Raw genomic sequence first — 7,425 nt, 5'->3', positions numbered from 1 at the left:
TTCGCGTTGTTCTGTCCTTGATCAGTCATGTTCTTGAATCATCAACGTATATTAACCTTTTATCTCACATTATTATTTATTCATCCCTCTACTCTTAAGACGCAGTTAGCCTTTAGATATGAGAGAGCGAGAGAGAGAGAGAGAAGAAGAAGAAGAAGAGAGAGAGAGAGAGAGAGAGAGAGAGAGAGAGAGCAGGGCAGGGCAGGGCTGAATGTGTTTGAATATTTGTGTTTTCTTTACGACAAGCAAATCTATCTCTTTAATATTAAATCCTCTCACACACACACACACACACACACACACACACACACACACACACACACACACACACACACACACACACACACACACACACACACACACACACACACACACACACACACACACACACACACACACACACACACACACACACACACACACACACACACACACACACACACACACACACACACACACACACACACACACACACACACACACACACACACACACACACACACACACACACACACATATATATATATATATATATATATACACACATATATATATATATATATATATATATATATATATATATATATATATATATATATACATATATATATATATATATATATATATATATATATATATATATATATATATATATATATATATATATATATATATATATATATATATATATATATATATATATATATATATATATATATATATATATCTATATTCTTCTTCTTCTTCTTCTTCTATCTATCTTCTTCTTCTTCTTCTTCTTCTTCTTCTTCTTCTTCTTCTTCTTCTTCTTCTTCTTCTTCTTCTTCTTCTTCTTCTTCTTCTTCTTCTTCTTCTTCTTCTTCTTCTTCTTCTTCTTCTTCTTCTTCTTCTTCTTCTTCTTCTTCTTCTTCTTCTTCTTCTTCTTCTTCTTCTTCTTCTTCTTCTTCTTCTTCTTCTTCTTCTTCTTCTTCTTCTTCTTCTTCTTCTTCTTCTTCTTCTTCTTCTTCTTCTTCTTCTTCTTCTTCTTCTTCTTCTTCTTCTTCTTCTTCTTCTTCTTCTTCTTCTTCTTCTTCTTCTTCTTCTTCTTCTTCTTCTTCTTCTTCTTCTTCTTCTTCTTCTTCTTCTTCTTCTTCTTCTTCTTCTTCTTCTTCTTCTTCTTCTTCTTCTTCTTCTTCTTCTTCTTCTTCTTCTTCTTCTTCTTCTTCTTCTTCTTCTTCTTCTTCTTCTTCTTCTTCTTCTTCTTCTTCTTCTTCTTCTTCTTCTTCTTCTTCTTCTTCTTCTTCTTCTTCTTCTTCTTCTTCTTCTTCTTCTTCTTCTTCTTCTTCTTCTTCTTCTTCTTCTTCTTCTTCTTCTTCTTCTTCTTCTTCTTCTTCTTCTTCTTCTTCTTCTTCTTCTTCTTCTTCTTCTTCTTCTTCTTCTTCTTCTTCTTCTTCTTCTTCTTTCCAACTTCTTCTTCTTTTTCTTCTTCTTCTTCCTCCTCCTCCTCCTCCTGCTCCCTCTTTTTTTGCTAGTTTCAAGGATGTGTTTGTTTTAATTTCCACACACGTATAAATATTAGTTATTATGCCTCTCGGGTGTGTTCCTTAATTATGCTGGATGTCTGTGCTAATTAGCGAGCTTCGGAGTTTAGCTTAAGTCATTTATGGAATGCGTTTAAGAGGTATTTGCGTTCTTCATTTCGTTGTATTTTTGTTTCCAGTCCAGTTACTATTGAAATTCTATTCTTGGATACTTTTCTAAGATTTGAAACTGATGGTAGTAATAGAGGTAGTAGGAGTAGTAGCAGTAGTAGTAGTAGTAGTAGTAGTAGTAGTAGTAGTAGTAGCAGCTCCAGCAATAGCAGCAATATTATTAGTGGTAGTAGTGGATAATGTAGTGTGGTGAGCGTGAGATCGGGCAGATGTCCATGTGTAGGTTCGAATCCCACCACATATCGCTTTGAAGCTAAACAATTTGTCGAGAGGTTTAAAGTTACCTACATGTCACCATGTTACCCAGCTTGTATGTGGTTACACCGAAGATGCGCTTGGGTGGTGATATGGACCCTTATACCACTACAGATAAAATTGCCTGTGCCACTAATGGGCGGAAGCTGAACAGCACTTACCACATATTCTCTTCAAGTATGCCTACAGGCGCTATAGGGCATTACATTAGTAGTAGTAGTAGTAGTAGTAGTAGTAGTAGCGATAGTAGTAGTGGTAGTAATAGTAGTAGTAGTAGTAGTAGTAGTAGTAATGGTAGTAGTGGTGGTAATAGTAGTAGTAGTAGTAGTAGTAGTAGTAGTAGTAGTAGTAATAATAGTAGTAGTGGTGGTAATAGTAGTAGTAGTAGTTGTAGTTGTTGTAGTAGTAGTGGTAGTAGTAGTATAGTTGTAGTTGTTGTTGTTGTTGTTGTTGTAGTAGTAGTGGTAAAAGTATCAGAACATAGTAATAGTAGCAGTAGTAATATAGTAGTAGTATAATTCGTTTTATGTAGAAGAGGCTTTAGCCAATTGTAACGATATTAAAAAAATAGCCTTTGAGTTGCCGGTCTTCAAAAGTCAGAAACGATCGTCAAAAATGATAAGATAAATGTATGGAAACCTCCCTTTTGAAAGAGCTCAAGGTACAGGAAGGAGAAAATTCAGAAGCAGGCAGGGAGTTTGTGAAAGTTTGTCAAAGTAAAGGGAATGAATGATCGAGAAAACTGATTAACTGTTGCATCGAGGCCATTGAAGGAGTGCATGTAGATAGCCACATCAGAAGAACAGTTCGCTTGAAAACAGGTGTAAAAGATAGCAAAAGGTGCAACATGGCGATGAGAGAAGCTAAAAACAGTCAGTAGTGGTAGTAGTAGTAGTAGTAGTAGTAGTAGTAGTAGTAGTAGTAGTAATGATAATACAGTAATAATATAAGTAGTAGTAGTAGTAATGATAATACAGTAATAATATAAGTAGTAGTAGTAGTAATAGTAGTATTGCCAGTCGTGGATGTACAATTCCTTAGAGACATGGAGATCATTATTTGTAGTAGCAGTAATGATAATATAGTTATAATATAACCAGTGTTAGTAGTAGTGTATTAGTAGTATTGCCAGTCGTGGATGTACAATTCCTTAGAGACATGGAGATCAATAGTACAGTTTTCTCTTTCCTTCAGCATATTTTAAAGCAGGGGTTCTCAACCTTTGTATCGTTAAAGAACCCCCTGTGTTATAAGACCATTTACCCTAACCCCCAGTATTATCACATGGGACATGAAAATCAATATGCAATGGTACTGCGAAGGATTTTATTAGATCATCCATCTAAGTACCCCTGGAAATATTCTTATGAACCCCCTGGGGTTTCGCGCTGTCAGGATGGCCAGTTTCCATAAGCTAACATCATTAGGTCTCTATGACGCTGAAGACGTCTATGCAGAACAGTTTGGTTGGCAATAGACTATCTCATTATCAGACTTTGATTTCTATATTATGAAAGTAAACTCATTTATGGGGCTTTATATGTTCATGGTGTCTTGTAGTCTACTTACAAACCTAGAAGGAAAGAAAATATCATACTAACTTCGAGTTATCAATTGAGGAAGAAATAATTTTTGTCCCCAAAATAGAACTAGATGGTATATGAAGAAAAATGCATAGTTATAACCTAACTTTACTATTATAGGCCCGTGTTCCGTCTGAGTATAATATATTACTACTGTGAATAAATCGTAATACTTTGATTAATGTCAGTAGGAGAGGACGCAAACTAACATTTTCAGTGTTTAGAGGTTGATTTAATTCAGGAATGCGTCAACATCGCCTCGCGGTACAGAGTAGTCGTCTCTAATCACTGTATTGCGATGTATCTATTGGTTTACTACGCTTTTACTCCTTCCAGTATTTTTCTGTTCTTATTTTACCATGGTATTTCTCTATAGTTACTTGAGTTTATACGACTAACATCATAATATTGAGCAAAACAATTGTCTGGTGTACCAAGATCTTTAATTTCCAGAGACTTAAATACAGCACGGAACATTAACACACATTTCACCTCGCTTTTTGCACAGGTTAATTTTTCACAAGAAATGAGTAGACCAATATTTGTTCGGTTTTCTTTATGAGAAAAAATAGTGACAGAAGTAGAAATAGTTCGAGGTTACTGTAGTGTTTTCATCACCGTGTTCCTAAGCTCTGTCTTGCCATAGCCTGATCATGCTTTTCAGTTCAGTTGATAGGCGGAAGTGTGGCCTGGATATTGACACTTTCTGATGTGTTTTGGTTTGGGTTTTGTCTGGGTCTGTCTGTAGCTGTAATTATTATTTGAACTTTAAGTTTACTTAATGTTCTTTTATTTACCAAAGAGTATATTTTATGTTCTTTTATTTACCAGAGAGTGTATTTTATTTTTATATTTTCTTCTATACTAGATTTTACAAAATAATTTTCCAATGACGTATTCTTCATTTTCTGGGTAAAGACGCTGCCAATGTGTTTGCATCTTTCATTGGTGTAGACTGGGCAATGTAGGAGGAAATCTTTATGCCTTTAGACTATAGATACGGGATTCTCAACCTCTTTCTTGTTAAGAACCCTTTGAGTTATAAGACCATCTACCCAAACCCCCAGTAATTTGACATCAAACAATGTTAATTTAGTGACTGACACTAACTCAACAGGCAAAGGTATTCTACAAAGGATGCATCATTAAATCAGCCATCTAAGTACCCCTGGAAATACTCTTGTGAATCCCTTGGGTGGTTCGCGAACCCCAGATTGAGAACCTCTCTTCTAAAAGGTGGCAAATATAAAATAATAAAGGTGAGAGCTTGAAACACCTTGCCAGGATATCATCATTTTTTACTTCCCTCGGAATTATTGGTGTTTGTCAGCGTGATAATGTTCGGTGATTGTTGCTCGCTTCTTTCCTGTTTGTTCATTGTTTGTTGCGTTTGTATCAGTATTGTGTTGTGTGTCTGTTTGGTGTCTTGATGCAATAATACGTCTGGTTATCATTAGCGAAGCATTTTTACTCTGGCTTGTGTTCGCTTCTGCTTTGTTCCTTCTCTTTCCCTCCCTTCTTGATGACGCTCTTTGTATTTCTTTCATTTCTTTCCATTCTGTCTTTTTATTTTTTCATATATATATATATATATATATATATATATATATATATATATATATATATATATATATATATATATATATATATATATATATATATATATATATATATATATATATATATATCTTTTATGAATCCTTATTCTCTTTCTTCTTTTAAAGAGTTTCTTATTTCAGATTTTTCCCTTTCTTTTATACGTGTCCTTTTTTTCTTCTTTTCCCCTTCTATTCTCGTAATTATGATTTTTCTGCTCTTTTAATCTTAATTTGTTTTTGTTTTTTACATTTGTCACTCCATTACATTCATTTGTCACTCGATTATATCACCCGTGTTCATGAATACATTTTTTTTTTTGTCAATCTGTATTCTTTTTCTTCTAATTAGCTGCATATCTCCAATAAATCTTATCATCTACCTTTTGGTCACCTTTTTTTCCACATTCTTTTCTGTTTATATTTTCTGAAATTACATAAAACCACCTATTTTCCTTACATTTTCTTGCTTTCACACCTCTCTTTCGCCAATTTTTTTCTCAACCTCTTCCTTTATTCTTTCCCTCTTCAGCAATCAAAGTTAATTATTCAAATAACTAGTCAATGAAAAAAACTAATCGCACAGTAACGAGGCAGGAAAACTACTTTCTAAATTCACTTTCCTATTGGGAATTGTTATTTAGTCTAGTCTGGTCTGGTACCAAGATACGTAAGCATAATTGGAAATCATATTGGCGCTGTATTCATGAGATCTTTTAGAGTCCTTCCCTAAGTTTTGTGTCACCGTGTTCGGCTTACCATATCTCACCTTGATCCTCCTCCTCAACGCTGACCGTCGCCGCTCAGCACAAGTCAGCGAGTAACTGTTCAATACGAATAGTTCCGTTCTTATCATTGCTGGACTGTTCCATCACTAACACGTCATTGATTTTAGCTTCGTTGTCCCCCTTTCCTTTGCAGCTACTGATAGTGCTGTTGGCTGTACTCTTTCCTGAAGAGGGCAAGCTTAGACCTGTCATCCCAGCACGGTGCCTTAACTGGAGTGTCGTACGAAGAGAGTCCTCCTGGAAGACATTCTTTGTGCACACGGTGGAACAGGAACAACTAAGCGCGTTTCTTGTCTTGTTATAACTGCCACCCAAAAAATGTGACTGAATTGCGCCGCCCGGGAATCGAACCCGGGTCGCAAGAATGGGAATCTTGCATGATACCACTACACCAGCGGCGCGCTGTATGTCCTGTTCTGGCATGTGTCAAGCTGTTGCCTATCCCGTCACAGCCACCCTTCTGACCTTTGAAGCTGACCCGAGCACCAAATCCTTCCCTTACCAAGGCTTCCCTGCCTCACTATAAACATACTCAACCTTCTTTCCCACCCTCGCCCACTCCTGCCTTCCCTCTGTCTCTGTCACTCCTAGGCAAGACCTGTGAAAGAGGCGGCAGGTGTGGAGGAGGAAGCTTAATGAAGGGCAGGTGAAGAGGGAAGGAGGGCGTGGGCGAGGAAGAAAGCTGAGGACAGAACGGTGATCAATGACTTGTCTGCCTTTGTGAGGGTGAGAGAAGTGTGGCAGGAAAGAATGGAGGAGTAGACGTCAGTCCTCGGAGAAAACAAAAAAAAAAATGATTAGATAAAAAGAGCAAAAGTTAATTATGAAAACAATAACTACACCAACTCGAGCAGTTGTAGTAATTGTATATGCACCAGCAGCAGCTTCTGCAACATTATTAGCAGCAGCAACAGCGGCATCACCAATAGGAGTTACAGTAATGAGTAGTAGTAGTAGTAGTGGTCGTCGCCGAGGATGAGTATTATTATTATAAGTGTTAGTAGTAGTATATATAGTAGTGGTCGTCGCCGTTGTAGTAGTAGTAATAGTAGTAGTGACACAAACAGTACTTGGTAATGTAAAATACGTAAGATTGATATATTGAACGGGTTTGCTGATGGATGTGACAATGAGAGATGAAAGTTGTAAGAAATCCGTGTGTGTGTGTGTGTGTGTGTAATTCACTGTTTGATCTGCTGCAGTCTCTGACGAGACAGCCATACGTTATCCTACGGAACGAGCTCAGAGCTCATTGTTTCCGATCTTCGGATAGGCCTAAGACCAGGCACACACCACACACCGGGACAACAAGGTCACAACTCCTCGATTTACATCCCGTACCTACTCACTGCTAGGTGAACAGGGGCTACACGTGAAAGGAGACACACCAAATATCTCCACCCGGCCGGGGAATCGAACCCCGGTCCTCTGGCTTGTGAAGCCAGCGCTCTAACCACTGAGCTATCGGGCCGTGTGTGTGTGTGTGTGTGTGTGTGTGTGTGTGTGTGTGTGT

General features: G+C 37.2%; 1 non-coding gene across 1 annotated transcript; it reads right to left on the bottom strand.

Moving 5' to 3' along the window:
• Positions 1-6,242: 6,242 nt before the first annotated feature.
• On the bottom strand, positions 6,243-6,313 carry Trnag-ccc. The gene has a single exon. It is a non-coding gene; the product is annotated as a tRNA-Gly (tRNA).
• Between the last annotated feature and the right edge of the window lie 1,112 nt (positions 6,314-7,425).

Source organism: Portunus trituberculatus, chromosome 42 (assembly GCF_017591435.1).
Source record: "Portunus trituberculatus isolate SZX2019 chromosome 42, ASM1759143v1, whole genome shotgun sequence".
NCBI lineage: Eukaryota > Metazoa > Arthropoda > Malacostraca > Decapoda > Portunidae > Portunus > Portunus trituberculatus.
The sequence above is the reverse complement of the archived record's forward strand: the minus strand, read 5'-3'. Positions and strand labels throughout refer to the sequence as shown.